This window comes from Eupeodes corollae, chromosome 2 (assembly GCF_945859685.1).
Source record: "Eupeodes corollae chromosome 2, idEupCoro1.1, whole genome shotgun sequence".
Lineage (NCBI taxonomy): Eukaryota > Metazoa > Arthropoda > Insecta > Diptera > Syrphidae > Eupeodes > Eupeodes corollae.
The window spans coordinates 138643143-138660477 of record NC_079148.1 but is presented as its reverse complement, the minus strand read 5'-3'; positions in this window follow the sequence as shown (position 1 = coordinate 138660477).

Genomic DNA, 17335 nt, shown 5'->3' with positions numbered 1-17335 from the left:
TATTTTGCCCTGTCATGGCGGACTTTCCGTTGTGCGCATTTTTCCGCTGCCCGCCATTGTAGCAGCTATGTATAAGGGTATACATTTTTAGAAAATTTATATGAAAACCCAAACAGTTCGATAACTCGTTCGACGTATGATATCTACCAACCTACCTATAAACCTACTGAATGAACCATTCTGAGATACAAAGACCAACTTGTGTGCTTTCGAAGTAATATATAGGGGGGGCGGGTTGAGGCTGTCTACATATAAACCGATACCCTGTCTATTTCTGCTGTATCGCATATTTACCCCTAGGGTACTATTCAACCTACTGCTCGTTATCGACAAAATTACACTCTCGTAAGGATATGCTTCTCAGCGTGCCGGTGTAACGGTTTTTATTATTATTTTTTTCTTTTTTCATTCCTTACAAAAATCATAAAACTTCCATTAGGCCGAAGGCTCTGAATTCAGAAAACTGAGTTCAAAAGTTTCATCAGTGATTGGAGCATCGCGCATATGAAGAGAATTTAGGTGCGGTGGTGCTTGCTCAACCTCTTTTATCGACATTTGACATAATTTTAAACTCTAGACTATGCACTGCATATAACATAAGTTAACAGAGCAGGGATGATAGATTGTATCCTGGATTTGATCTCGATAAATCGCACGCTGACGAAGAAGGTGACTACGCTCAGCTCAAATACCTCCAAGTTGTTATTAATAATAATCCTACATAATTTTCACTCTAAATCAAAAGGCTAAATTTAATCCTATTAAAAGTTGCTAAGTTTCAAGCTTTTCTATACAAATAAAACTCTCTCTTTCAATAGGAATATAGAAGGACCATATTATTTGGTATTTTGAATTGAAAACGAAGCTTAATGTTAACGGCTGAAGTGCACTGGACCACACACGCTAAGCTACAGGATAATAATTATATTTGCGGCTTTGACCCAATGATCAAATTAGACGAAAACCAAATGAAATGGATGAATATTTTAGAGGACTCCACCGTTACCAAAAATGTGGCAATAATTTTGTGTTACGTTGAAAATGTAGAGGTATACCAACTTTTATCATACTCGTACAAATAAACATGTTGGTTCACCTTAACTCATTTTGGTTGTTTAAATTATTTTCACTTTATGAACAATAAGATTAGAAAATTGAAAAGGATAAACTTATGAATATTATTTTGACTTGCGACATACAAAAACAAACATGACTTTGGGATGGTAGAGAATTTGAAAAAGTGGGTCCGGAAATTACTTCCGTCTGTCAGTTCTCAAAAACCAAACGTTTTTTTAAGAAATGTTCTCAATTTTGTATTTGCTTTTCTTCGAAGATGAACTGGATCTACTTACAATTCGTTCTAGAATAAGAGCTGCTGCCGGATTCAATGAGGAACCAGATGAAGCTGGACTTCAAGAAGAGCTTTCAGATAATCTTCCTTGATGAAGAAGTTCGAAGAAAAAAATACCTGAAGAGGATCGTCAATGGAATGCTAACGATCCTGTAAAATAAATTCACTAGTTTTTATTGCAAGAAGGTCCTGTGGAAGGTTTTGTTGAGAGCTGCGTCTGTCATCCCAACCGATTTTTTCGTCTCTCTCTTGAAAAGTGTGTTCGAAAATATTTTGTACCAATCTAATTTCTACGCCGCGCCGTTTAGAAAAGTAAGGTGTTAGATTTGAAGAAGGGTGAACTACTAGCTTTTATAGGAATAAACTTACTGATGGGTTATCATAAACTACCCAGCTGAAGGCACTTTTGGAGTGACACTTAGGGAGTAAAACGATTAGTCAGAATAGATTCGATACGATTCTGATCAGCTTGCACTTAAATGACAACAGCCTTATTCCAAGAAAAAACAAAGATCGATTTTTCAAGCTTCGTTCAATGATAGATTCGTTGAATGGAAAATTCGGCACTTCTGACCATGGGACAAGACAGCTTTCTTTTGACGAGTCGATGATTCCTTTCAAGGGTAGGAACTCAATAAAGCAGTACAATCCCATGAGGCAAATAAGGAGAGTTTACAAATTATGAAGTCAAAAAAATGAAAAGAATAGACTTCGATTATCGATCTTCGAAAGATGGGATCAGGCAGGTCTAAAAAGAGCATCAGATAGTGACGAATCTCCACAATTAGCCAAAAAACCAAGGGGCAAAAGAGAATCTGTTTCGAAAGACGTTCGACTGGGTAGATAATTCTTATTGTTTTTTTTTCATGCTTTTGGCAGTTGAAGAATTAGAAAAAGAGGGAAGGGTTGGTGAGGTGGTATTCATTGATTTTGAATTAGTGAACATTGGAATGATAGGGAAAGATAGAGAAAGGCAAGGCATTCCACTTTCGCGCAGAACGGCTATAAATAAATCTCTGTACTTCATAGTACGGGCGAAGTTGGGCCCAATAGTTAAAAGATGGACATTTCTAGAAGTGCGGGTATTACAGTAAAACATTTTAAAGTTGAAAAATGCAACTGCCTATTTCACTAGAGTATAGACCGTTAAAATAACGGTAAAAAAAGGTATGACAAGAAACTGTATGACGATGTTCGAGTAATGAATCGAGTTGGTGATGTAAATGTCACCAACCATTTTAATACCTCTTCTTAAAATACTTTCCAAGAGGCTAAAATAAGTTACCGGAGCACCAGCCCAGAGATGAGAGTTATATTCAAGTTTCATACGAATATAGGTTTTGTAGATTGTAGCCAGATCAGACGGAGAGTCAAATTTCTGGCGACGTCTCAAAAAACCTAGACATCTTGCGGCATTTTTGGCAACTTCACATATTTGATGGCTCCACAGAATGTGGCTGAAAATGCACATTCCGAGGATGTCGAGACTTTTAGTTTCGTTGATGCAAGCGCTACTCTTAGATAGTGGCAAAGAGGGTATATCTCTTTTTGAAGATACCTGACAGCATTGGGTTTGCGAAGCATTAAATTTCACACGATTTTTACTCTCAAAACGATGTAAAGATTTGTTCTACTGTTCGGTGAGATGAACCAAAAGATCACCAGTGGACTTTTTGCAACGAAAGCCGTATTGCCGGTAATTAAAAAGGCTTCGTTCCTCAAGGATTTTTTTTTATAACAACCTCACACTCGAGAAGATAATACTACCCTTATTATGTAGACACAGTGTGAGCACATTGGTTTTAAATTCCTGAATTTTGCATGGCTGGGAAAGTCAGAGTGTGGTAAGGCATTAAGCTGCTACTTAATCAGCGTTACCATGACCTTAGAAAGAAGGAACGTTAGGCTATTGATCGATAATTTGCGGAAGAAGTTGATTTGCCTTTTTTTGGGATTGGCTGAACAAATGCAGTTTTCCAACTACTTGGAACTAGCTTAAAAGAATAGGACGGTTTTTAAAAGCTATACGCAATAGTTTTGCTAGCGTGGAAGAACACCTCTTCAAAATAAAGTGGGGATACCATATGCACCAGTGGATTTTTGAGTGTTGAGTTCTTTAGGAAATCTCAAAACAGTTCGAGTACGAAAAAAGATGGGTCAAATTGAATCATTTACGTGTTCAAGATCGGCGAACTTCCTTGCAAACAAGTTAGCTTTAACAAAAGAGAGAACTTAATGAGTGTCATGACAACAAGCGTAGGAACACTGCCTTTGGGACATTGCAGTATTTTTTCCCCTAATTTTTGGTCCCTCGCATAAGGCCGTTGCATGCCTTCCTGGCTTCTTTTTATTTTTTCGTTTTTAATTAGTTGGGTTGACTTTAAAATACCGGAAGCCCAAAAATTACTTCTGCATAACCTATTATAACTATACGACTTAAAACACCATTGGAAGGATTTAAAATCCTAAACTGACAGATTTTGTACACCTAAAGAAAACTATTAAAAAAGTATTTGTTAGCTTAAGTATTTGCTAAACCAATAATGATTTTAACTTAAAAATAATAATATACTACAAAAAACTGATTAACAAATTCTAAAAACAAAAAATAAGATGACGTACACTTTTTTTGTTATAAAAAGTACTTTGGTTAACAATAAGTAAAACAACAACTGGATAAGTTTAACCTCAATAAATCGTAACTATTTGCATATTTTTCGAAGATTTCTAAATCAAAAGTTGGCGTGTTGAAAACAATATCATTTAAGTTATCAGCGTGGGTCGTATTCCAAACTGCTTTAAGCAGTCTCACTTAACAGCTTTTTTAATGATTTTAACACTCAAACCAGGGAATCTATTCCAATCAGTTTCAAAAATTCGGAGAATGATATATATTCGTCAAAATACCTACAAGATCAAAATTGAATTTGTGGAAATTATTAGTTTTTCCAAGGAAATTATTGCCAATGCATGGATATGTATGTCAATATTCCGAAGCAAGCAAAATCAAATAGGAAATCAATTCTCTTTGAGTCAGATACAATTCTAGAAAATATTAGATGTGTGGAGGAACTATTAAGCGAATGGGATTGAAAATATCCTTAGGTGAAAAAAAAGGAAATTCTAGGAAAGAAATTGTGTTACCTACTTCTATTGAGTCAATTTATTTAACTTCCAACGAAATTCGTAGCATTTAAAATACCGGGAAAAAGGAGTGTTTCCATTAATACTTATTTAAAAGTATGTATCAATTAAAATTCTTCAAAAATTTCAGGGAATAATAAAAAATACACACACGTTACATGTAACATATAAAATACAGGCAGTTTTTCTTATAAAAGCGTGAAGAGATTAGACAGTTCTACCTAAGGGTAGATTATTTAGATTAAGGCAGGAAAAGTATTTCAAATAGCTCCTTTTTTCGCCTGAAAAATGCTCAGCATCAGGTTTCAAATATATTGGTTAAGTCGTTTAGGCTTAAACTCAAACTACGAAAATGGTACACTAGGGCGTATCCTCCCTTATTAAATAGAATTTTTAACAAATCTTTCCTTACTGTTTTTTATATAGCGTTGCCTAAGAACTCAGAACCAGCTTGAAAAGCTGCCTCTGAGAGATGGGACAGCTACTAGGCTGTGATACAAACTCATACCACACCCAATCATTCTCAGACCATAAACTGATAGGCTTCTTGATACAAAATGAACCAGCAACTCCAAAACATTTTAGAAATTTCAGGAAAAGAAATTGGAATTTATTCTGCAGGGGATTCAAAATCCGGACACACTTCAAATTCAAGAACAGTCCGGCATAGATATTGCGTCAGAAAAACTCAGAGTTGTTCTGAATCACGCTTTAGAAAAAAGTTGTCCTATCAATCATATGGGAAAAGCTAGGAAAAAAATACAATGGTGGATAACTGAAATAGGCCACTTAAGAAAAGAAACTAGAAGGCTGTTCAACTTCGCCAAATGAACTAAGAAAGAAGCTGATTGGGAACATTATAAGACCAGTCAACGTATTTTTAAGGTCGAAACACAACGAGCAAATCGTAGCTCATGGATGGCCTTCTGCGACGAAATAGAAAGTACAAATGTATCAGCAAGGCTCAGGAAAATTCTGACCAATGATTCAGTCACTCTAGGATCTCTCAAAAAACCTACGGGCAGCTCGACTGAATCCGGTGGCGAAACACTTGAGCTCCTTATGATTACTCATTTTCCTGGCTGTGTAGCTGATATCCGCACGTACACGTTTTTTTGGACTTCTCCAGATCAATCTACCGTCAACCAGATTGACCATATTGCGATCGACGCCAGACACATTTCCAGCATTATGGATATACGAACTTTCTGAGGAGCTAACATCGACTTGGACCACTACCTCGTTGTAGCCAAGGCAGCACTTCGGATTTCCACACCCAAGGCAAAACAAGGAGGTGCTGGGAGGCGAGGCGGTACAACGTTGAACAGCTACAATCGCAAGAGATTGCCAAATCCTTTTCCGACCGAGTTACAAGTAACCTCTCTCGAAGTTCTCTGCCGCCAACACAATGTATCGAAAACCAGTAACAACATTACCAAGATGCAATTAGAGAAGCCGCCTCTGATGTGCTGGGTTTCAAAGCGCCACCAACAAGGAGCCCCTGGTTTGATGAGGAATGTCGGCAGGCAAATGCAGCCACACAACAGTCACGTAAAGTGGCGCCGAATTAAAGGACGAGAGCTGCTCATGAGCTCTATGAACAGAAGAAGAGAGAGGCACTCCGACTTCTCAGAAGGAAATAGAGAGGGCATGAGAAGTGTGTGGTCGAAGATGTTGAGAGGTTTAAAAGCAGGAATGAAGTTCAAAAGTTTTATGAACAAAACTGCAAAGACGAAAGTGGAAACATCATAGTGGAACCGCAGTCAACCACTTCTGCAGACTGTATAACGGTGACGAAGAACTGAATTCCGCTGTCAGGCAGGATGATCCATTCAACATAGACGACGAAAGCCAACAATCCTGTTATCCCGACTTAGACGAAGTAAAGATTGCCATATCTAAGATGAAGTCTAATAAGGCCGCTTTAGTGGATGGCTTGAATGCCGAGCTCTTTAAAGCAGCTAAAGATAAGTTGGTTAGGATCATGCACCAACTTATCTGTAAGACATGGTCGAAAGAAAGCATGCCCGATAAATGGAACCTTAGTATTGTTTGCCCGATCCTGAAAAAAGGAGACCCTCTAAACAGTACCAACTATAGAGGAATCAGTCTACTTAATATCGCCTACAAAATCTTCTCTGCCGTAATATGTGAACGTCTTAAGACCAACGTCAACAACCTGGTAGGTTCTCATCAGTGTGCTCTTTGATTAGGAAAGTCCGCATTCGATCAAATATGCACATTACGGCAGATCCTGGAAAAAACCCAAGAACACCAAATCGACACCCGCCATCTTTTCATCAATTTCAAGCACGCATATGACAGCATCTACAGGAACGAGCTGTATAGAGCCATGTCTGTTTTTGGCATCCCTGCCAAACTCGTCCATTTGTGCAGGATAACCATGGAGAATTCATGCTGCTCCATAAAGGTTGGAAACAATTTAAGAGAACCTTTCGATGTCAAAAAAGTTTTTAGGCAAGGTGATGCGCTGTCATGTGATTTTTTTACATCGTGCTTGAAAGGATAGTGTAGAGCTTACACGTCAACACTAGAGGCACTTTCTTTCAAAAGCCTGTCCAATAACTAGCATATGCTGATGACATTGACATAATCGGAAGAACTCAGCGTGATGTCAATGGGGCCTTTGTGGGTATTGAGGCAGAGGCGGCAAAAATGGGTTTAAAGGTTAAATAGGGCCAAACAAAGTGCATGCTTTCGTCAACAAAGGGCATACATCACCGACGTCTTGGTCAAAACGTCACAATCGACAGACGTAACTTTGAGGTAGTCAAGGACTTCGTCTACCTAGGCTCCGATGTAAAAACAAAAAACAACACCAGCGCTGAGATCAAACGCAGAATAACTCTTGCTAACCGCTGTTTCTTTGGACTAAGAAAGCAATTGAGTGGTAAAGTCCTCTCTCGAGGGACCACAGTTTTGCTATATAGAACCCTTATCATCCCCGTCCTGCTATACGGTGCAGAAGCATGGACTATGACAAAAGTGGATGAAATCACCTTGGGTCGGTTCGAGAGAAATGTTCTTCGTGCGATCTTCGGTCCCGTTTGCATCAAGGGATAGTGGAGGAGAAGATGGAACGACGAGCTGTACCTGCTGTACAGCGACGTAGACTTAGCCAGAAGGGTAAAAGTCCAACGACTAAGATGGCTGGGTCACGTAGAGCGCATGGAAACCAATGCTCCGGCCCGGAAAGTCTTCGAATCCGCACCCACAGGACAGCGCAGTAGAGGAAGACCGCGGATCAGGTGGGCGCACAAGTGGAAGGTGACCTCACCCAACTTGGAGAGCGAAACTGGAGACATCTAGTTAGGGACCGAGCTAAATGGAGAAGTTTGTTGGGTGATGCCCTAGTTCACACATTACTGTATAGCGCCACCTTAAGTTAATATGTAAGTAAATTTATTTCAAATTAAATTTTTACTTTCAGAATTTAAATTTTTTGAATTTGTAGATAATATTCCCGCACTAGGAGCCAAAAAAGGAGTTTAATATTACTTACACTTAATGATGGCAAAATGATGTTCTAAATGACAGTTAAACAATTTAAGAGGTACTGTGGCGTATACGTACTATTTTTAATTATTGACTTGAATTGTATTGCTGCAGCTACTTAAAATGGTACAAGAGGCATTCCTTCTCCCCATTTGAAACTGACACAAAAAAAAAACACATCAATGCTAGACTAAACATCGACAATGATCCGTTCTTATTAATTTTTAGACTATTCCTAATATCGTATGTAAGTCCTTATTTTTGTAGTTTGCAACTAAAGTCCTTAACTTGCATCCTGAGTTTATTTATATCACAACCTGTACCGTCTACATTTCTACCACTCATCCCTTCTCCGTTGGATGGGAACACATTGTGGAAAATCATAAACAGTTGTACATTTTCCACCGCCATGCCAGTTAAATAGAGCATTTAATCTTTTCGGTGCCTGAATATCGTCATTTATGATGTTTTTTTGTTTGCATTTCTGTTTTTAAGGCCGGATCGGGACAGACATCACAATCGGTGTTCGTCATCACCTCCTCTGGATATCATTTCAAAATACATAAATATAAAACAACGAAACATCCCCCCTTAAGGCATATTCGATTGTTTATCCATGCGAATTCATGTGGGTGACGATTTCTATACAAAATTGCTATTCAATTCAACTTTTCAGATCTTTTTTTTATATTTATGCAGAGCCAGACACATTTGTACACAAGATGTGAAATGTAGGTAAGGTAAGTTATAATGAATGTAGAATTGTAGATTTTCCTATAGAAAATTGTAGCTGATGATGACGTGTTGTATACTTTTAGGTGATTGTGTTCAAAAATTGTTCTTAAAAAAATAATGAAACATAAAACATGATATGAATTCATTGACATGACTGTGAATGACGGAACGGTGATGAATATGGCATGAATATTCTCATTGTATCGCTTGAGGGTTAACTTGGGATTCATTTAACATTTTGCTGACATAGACTTTTGGGTTCTGACTGTTATATTGATGAGACATGCTGTTGTGGAGAACAATGCAAGGAATTTCGAAAACAAATTAAAATATTTGTACAGAAACATATCAATATTTTAGATTAGAACAGATGTCCTGAAAATAATGAAAAAGTTTAAAAGTGAGGCTCAGTTCTTTTCATCCTTTAACTTTTTTAAGCCACTTTAAGAAAGTCAAATAAATATTGCTGGAAAAGAAGCTTTATGGCTTTTAAGACGGTAAAACCTTTTTTACCCTTCTAATCAATTTTGTAGTCTAGTATATCAGCTTAATCTGATTTGGGCCAAATAACTTTATATGACGAAACGCTCTTTTAAAACGACAGACAAAATTCCGAATGAAATATTGTGGAAAACCCCTTATTAAGTATTCAAAGTGTCTGACTTTTGCATTAAAATTTAAACAATATCCCTAACAAAACATAAAGCAAATATATTTGTTTATGTCTCGAAAGACTTTTTGAATGATATACAAGCAAAATACGCTTCAAATATTTTGTATGTCTTTAAAAAACAGAGAATTCAAGTCACGTTAAATTTTTTGCTTTCTCCATCTCAAACCATGACGTACACATGACGTATCTGGTATCTCAGATCCCAACGATACCTAAAAACCAACCCTTGCAACACTTATCACATCAACCAGCAAATTCCCCATCGCATTGTTTTTATATGACACGCGTGTCTGCTAAGAAAAATATTATTACCTTTGTCACCATCATACATGCATACGCAATAAATCCACGCCTTCTGGAAGTTTGCACAAAGGTGTCAATCATAACAGGGACCCAGACCCAAAGAACTCACCGTATTAAATTCAGAGACACTCAGGATCTAGAGAAGACAAAAGGACAACCAACGACGGCATCAATTTTAAACTTTAACAAAAGATCTCAAAATCCTTTCAAAAATAACCCTCTCACGTATACTTAATGCGTATCCTTTTTCATATATATGAAGGATTAATCAATATTTCTTATTGCAGTTGTTGCAAAACAAAAATTAAATTAAAGAATTATTATATAAAAGTTGGTTGTATTTTAATGAAATAATTACTCCCCTCTTATGAACATAATAGCCAATTACAGTTGTTTTCATTTTATTACGAGTAAAGTTTTTCCGGAAAGCCAAAATTGCTACAGCAGCTACCAAGAGAGAGCCAGATCTCTCGCTGTCGCTTCAGTTTCGGTCGCTCGGTTGCGTGCTTTCATTAAATATTGTTGTATTTTAATATGATGGCGGTCTTAACGGGGTTGCAGGGCTCCAGCCAACACGCGGCTCGGAATGATGAATTTTTTTTGTCTTCACTTTCCTATAGATGTTTATCTCGCAAACTCTAGGGTTGATGGTGGGCTTACTCTTTTGTTTTGTTCTTCGGTAGACTTTTATGCCCTCTCGAAAACCATTAATGTTTATCATGAGATTTTCTTCTGTCAACATTCCCGCCACCATAGTTGATTAAAAATAAAAACGCCAAAAAGGTCTTCTGGGTTGGGTGTGTTTTTTTTTTTGAACGCACTGAACACTGTTTCTGTTTACTGTAGAGTATAAAATAAATAAATAACCTGACACTAAGGTATCAAGTTTAAGTCAAGACCTCCATCACCATTAATGGTATCTACTACTGGCGGAATGGCATTGCGGTGCCGATGGTATGGCGCGGCGGCTGTGCCATTTGAAGGATGTGGGTTAAGCAGATAACCTTTTGTTCAGAGAGCAACTAGAAATAATTAAACTTATTTGGCATAGTTTCCTTCCCATCATCAGGGTGCTGGCCGCCATCACCACAACCTCCACCTCCATCGACACCGCAGCAACAAGGGTTATATAGCGATAGGAGCAAGATAAGATCAAACACAAAAAATGTTTTGTGGGATTACTTGGGAATATTTTAAGGAATTTAAAATATTAAAGCTTTACATTTTATGGCACGAAATTAAGGGATTTAATCTGAAACCATGACGTGAAAATATTTTTGGCAGACGTCACAAAATTCTTGAAACTAGAAACAGTAACACGTCCGGGCCACCGCCGCTGTTTGAAGTTTTCAAGCTTGCCGAATTATCAAAAATAGGGGTGACTTATCTTTCTGTTATTAATATTTACCAGAATATTTTGCTATAAGCTAGCTTGTATTTAATCAATACCTCGTGGCTCAAAATTTGTACCCCTTGCTGCGTACTATTTTTTGTAGACTTCGCTTTTTTTATGAAAAAAACGGACTGTCGGAATTTTATAAAAATTAATTACTGGATGAATAATCTTTCTGTGACCGTAACTAGTTTAAAGCCAATTAGTTTTAATTTTTGAAAAGAAATTTGATTTAAAAGTAAATGTTTCCCAAATTTTAGTCTTAATTGTAAGAAAACTGTAAATTCGAGTTTTCTCAATTTTTTGTTTACCAAATGTTGGAAACAATATTTTTTTTAAGACAAAACTAGTTTGAAGGATAATCTCAAATTTTCGAAAAGATATTTGAATTGAAAATCAATTTTTAGCAAATTTTAGTAATGTTTTTTGTTTAGGTTTTTAATATTATAAAAAAAAACTGTCACTTCGATTTTTCTCAAAAGTTTTACAGTTGTCATTTTCTTGGTAGTTCTCTTACTGAAACTTGCAACAGTTACATAAGTTCAAGTCCCAATACAACATATTCAATAGGTCTGATCTTAAGGGACAAGCTACAATGGGCTCTCAACAGCTGCAAACCTTTTAAATCTGCAGGACCAGATGGAAAAATACCAGCCGAGCTACAAAAGACCTCTCACATAATTTCACCAATCCTTGAGGCAATTTTTATCAGTTCCCTCGTCATGAAAGGAAAAGTTAAAGTAGTTTTTATACCCAAAGCAGGTATATGCTCGCAAATCAATCCTTAAGATCTACGACCTATAAGTATATCATCGTTCCTTCTTAGGACATTGGAAAGATTGATTGTTATCCATTTAAGGGCAAGTCTTAATATGCCTACTGTAAAAGTTAATCGGTGGAAACAGCATTACATACCTAAGTACGCACCGCTGAATATTCCCTCCATTATAAGGAGTTCACTATGCTTGCTTTCCTTGACATCGAAGGTGCCTTTAACAACATGAACACATCTGCAATCACATCTCTAAGTGTAGAGAGTTTGGGAGTTAATTCATTTAATGCTTACTAGCAGAATAATTAACTCAAAACTGGGCAACTCTTCTAGCACACGATTTGTTATTAGAGGGACACGTAGTGTTCTATTTACTCTTCTCTGGAACCTAGTGGTGAATGAAATCCTAACTTGTTTGGATGCGAATTGTTTGAGAGTATATTCTTGGTTAACCAAAATTTTAATGGAGTCCTTTCTGCATTTTTTGCATTACTATCTGTATAACACAATTTTGTTTGAAGTCGATAATTCTATCTCTCTGAAAATCTTTTGTTTCCACTTTTGTGACTTTGAAACGTCGAGAAATGTTAACATTTTCAATTCGACAAATCGGACAAATTACAATAACTTCCTATGGGAAGATTTTTTGAACTAGAAAGTCTAGAAAAGTTCGAATTTCGGAATCAGGTTCACAATGAAACTAATCCCTTGCAAGCGTATGACTTATTTATAAGCATTCTTAAATCACATTGTAATGAATCAACCCAGTCTCGTACAATGCTTGGAATCTTAAACGTTTTACACCATGGATTAGCAAGAACTAAGTTTATTTAATTAAAAAGAAAAACTCGGTTTTGAAAAAATGTAAACGGTATCCACAAAATCAGAATCTAAAAAAATAAACGGTGATTTTTTAAGAGCTTGAGAACTTAAAAAAAAAAAACGCATAAAATTTGCAAAATCTCATCGATTCTTTATTTGAGACGTTAGATTGGTCCATGTCATTTACTTTTTGAAGATAATTTCATTTAAATGTTGACCGCGGCTGCGTCTTAGGTGGTCCATTCGGAAAGTCCAATTTTGGGTAACTTTTTCGAGCATTTCGGCCGGAATCGCCCGAATTTCTTCGGAAATGTTGTCTTCCAAAGCTGGAATAGTTGCTGGCTCATTTGTGTTGACTTTAGACTTGACGTAGCCCGACAAAAAATAGTCTAAAGGCGTCAAATGGCATGATCTTGGTGGCCAACTTACCGGTCCATTCCTTGAGATGAATTGTTCTCCGAAGTTTTCCCTCAAAATGGCCATAGAATCGCGAGCTGTGTGGCATGTAGCGCCATCTTGTTGAAACCACATGTCAACCAAGTTCAGTTCTTTAATTTTTGGCAACAAAAAGTTTGTTAGCATTGAACGATAGCGATCGCCATTCACCGTAACGTTGCGTCCAACAGCATCTTTGAAAAAATACGGTCCAATGATTCCACCAGCGTACAAACCACACCAAACAGTGCATTTTTCGGGATGCATGGCAGTTCTTGAACGGTTTCTGGTTGCTCTTCACTCCAAATTGCTTATCAAAAAAAAAAAAATGCTGTCAAATACTAATGCATGAAAATCCTAACCTCAAAAAAATCACCCTTTACTACTCTAGACTTAGTGAAAATCTAAAAAAACAAATAGAAATTAGTCGTGATAATTTCTAGTCTAGTAAGGGTGACCATATGACGATATGACCAACGTTCTCTAAACTGACGATGCCATATTTAAGTTTTGCAGTGAGATGAGTGAAAGTTTTCACAACAATAAAAATGTTCTAGCGGTGTTTATCAATCTGATTTGGTCAATCATCAGATCCTTTTAGGACAAATTTATAAAGCTGGATTTAGAAGTCCGGTTTTTGATTGGCTTGCTAACTATTTATCCGCAAGACATCAAAGAGTTAGAATCGATGGAATATAATATTTAACGATGTTTAGAAGCTTGCTACCGGTGTTCTTCAAGGATCTGTGTTAGGTCCAATATTTTTTTTGATATACATAAACTCTGTGTTCAAACAATCATCACTTAGCAAAATAACAGCGTTCGCTGATAATATGGCTCTGACATATGTTACCAATTCGCTATTTGAATTGATCGCTATGTTACAAAAAGATTTATATGTACTTGGACAATGGATTACTAAGCATAAGATCATTTTAAGTGAAAAAAAATAATGGTCTGCAATTTAAAAAAAAGCCCCAATCTTCCATTCAGGAACATGTAAGAAACTAAGCTTTGCTACACATTCTTGTGGAAGATCCAGCATTGAACATATGACACCTTGTTCCTATGATTGTTTTGACAGTTTTAAATATTTAGGTGTTACAATTGAAACAAAATTAAATTGAAAACAACATACTGGGAAATTAAAAAAAATTATTACTAAAGTAAGAAACTTCCGAGGGCAGTGGTTTAAATGACCATAAATAGCTCTTGAAGTAGATGAAGATGCTCTGGAAAGATTATCCAGAAACATTTTGTGATCCACCATAGCAATCACATTAGCAAACTGAGCCTGCCAATCTGTCACATTAGTTTCTGATAAGTTTAAACTTGTTTCGTAAGAGTAAGATAGTTCGTTCCAGTCTTTAAACGGGGAAGCATTCACTCGAAGTAATTTTCTTAAACTGATATTGTGGAGAGAAGTTTCACTTCTTTTCATCACTCTAGTAATGAAGTTTGCACTTGCATTCAAATTTTGTATATATATATAGGGACTATTCCTGACTCTACATATATAGCGTAGTTGGGTGTTGAGTTAGGCAAATGAAATATCCTCTTAAAAAAGTTCCTTTGTACAGTTTCAAAAGCTTCGAAGTCTGCGTATCCGAAGATTGGACGCCATATGCCATGCATGCACTTACTGTCGCGTTGAAAACTTTGTACTTGGACGTTAAATCAACATTTTGGGTCGATAAAAACTTTGGCCACATTATGCTAAGTGCCTATTTAGCTTCGTTGCTTTTTTCTTTAGAGTGCTTTAGATAGCATAAATTGTAGGTCAAGAGGATACCCAAATATTTAAACTCCTGTACAACCTCAATTTATGGGTATTATTTAGAGACCATTTTTCTTTCGCTTGCCTTCTTGATTGTCTCTTTTCAAATACAACAATCTTAGTTTTTTAGGTATTAATTATCAAGCCCCAAGACTCGCAAAATGATCTTAGACGGTTTATTTGCATTTGTAGCGTGAAAGGATTATCAGCAAGCATAACTAGATCGTCCGCGTACAACAGGACTTTGATTAAAATGTTAGCAAAATTAACTCCACCCGGAAGAAGATCGCAGACATCATCTATGAACAGGGCAAATAATAATGGGCTGAGGATACAACCTTGAGGAGCACTTGAAGTTGTTTCAAATCGATTTGACAATGTAATACCGTCCCATACCCTTGCATTTGTTGACGAAATAAAACTTGCAAACACTTGGAGAAACTTTCGTGACAAACCAATACAAGAGAGTTTGTAAATTAAAGCTTGTCTATTGTCATTATCAAATGCAGCTTTAAATCAACAAAGCAAGTGCATATTTTTTTTTTTCCTATCTATAAATTGTTGAGCAATGCTTGAAATGGCAAAGATATGATCCATGGTTAAAAAACTTGGGCGGAAACCGGCTTGAAAGCTGCTCAAAAGACTGTTATCCTTAATCCATTTCTTGAGCCTTTTATATAAGATTGCAGTAAAATTTTTCTTATTGAATTAAAAATTGAAATACCTTTATAATTTTCCGCAGCGTTAGCATCACCTTTTTTAAAAATGGCAAAAATTACAGATTCGTTGAAACTGATAGGTACATATCCATCATTGTACACGAGGTAGTTTTTGAAATCAATATTGCTGTTTTTATAAAACTCGACTGGTATGCCGTCTAGGCCAGGAGCCTTGCTATTTTTCATTTTTTGGAGTATTATTTCCAATTCGGGCAATGAGAATTCTAAATCCAGCTTGTTGACTCTAGTATCAGGTAGCGCGTAATCAAAGGCATGAAGGTCTTCATCTGCTGAGAGTAGAGTTTTTAAAATGAGCTGCTAACGTCTCAGCTTCTAAAGAGAACCTCATATGCTGATTGCACCAACCAAGTTCGCGCACTGTCTCCAAAAATATCTTTCAGTATGTGCAGTTTTCCAATTTCATTATTTTTTAAAATGATTATTAACGCGAAGATAGTTGTTTTTGATAAAATGGGAATTGGTCGTTCTAAACAGTTTTTTCTAAATAAATATTTTTGTTAACATTATTGAAATTGTACATAGAGCATGGAATGAAAATAAATTAATAATACAAAATAAATGCTCTTTCAAATCTAGCGTCATATTTTCTAGGAAAACAACAATTACAGGCATTTGTTTTGAATAATTTTTTAAATTTCATAACAAGTTATTAAAAGAATTATTGTTTACGAACATACATTGAAATTTACATTTAACATCTCTAAGGCTCAAATCCAAAACAGGTTTACAAAATTGTCTGTCAAGTTAAATGAGAATTTGAACCAAAAACCTAACCTTTTAAACTCCTGAAATATCTAAAAAACTCTTCACTATACTTTTATTGTACTCGTATAAACAATAATCAAAATGTGCATAATTTTTAAAAGTTACCTTTTTTAATTTATGGCACAATTTATTTATGTCTCGGTATAAAATGTTTTGAGTAAAAGTAATTAAGTCATGTATTTTTTTTCTTTTTTTTATGTTGAACTCAGAAAATAAATGAAAAACTTTTCACAAAATAAAAAAAAAAGAAGAAATATTCAATATATAAACCTCAATGTCGAGTCATGATGTTGGCTAACCATCCAAGGCCATGTCGATGTTAAAATACAAAGAAACAATATCATTTACCTTTTGCTTCGAAGTCAACAGCTTTTTATGGGGGAATTTCACAAGAAAAATAAAATCGTCACCAAAAATGTTAGAAAAGTTCAATATTTGTTGTTCAAAACCAAATTATGGACGATTCAAATTTGTTTAATTCAGTTGTAATTCATGAATTTACAAAATATAAGTGGACACTTGCACCACCTATTTTTAATCTAACAAAATGATCAAGATTCCCACTTTTTTCTAAAATTGTTCAACAGTGAAAATTGATAGTTTCTCCATTTTTAAAAACTGAAATCCGTCAGGAGTCACTTTTCTGGTGTTTCTAGGGTGGTCAAAAATTATCAATTCAAAACTCAAACATTCGAAAATTGTTGAAGTTTGATCTGCTGCCATTTTCCCAGTAACTGAACAACATTTTAATATTTTAGTTTCTTAGCTTTAAAATGTATTCAAGTAATTGTCAAACCATAGGATATTCTTCTAGGTTTTTTCTAGTTTGTAAAATTCTCCTAACACCAATGTTGATTTTAGGGTTGAATTCAGTCCAGATTACATGCATTTGTGCCATCCTTTTTGCTC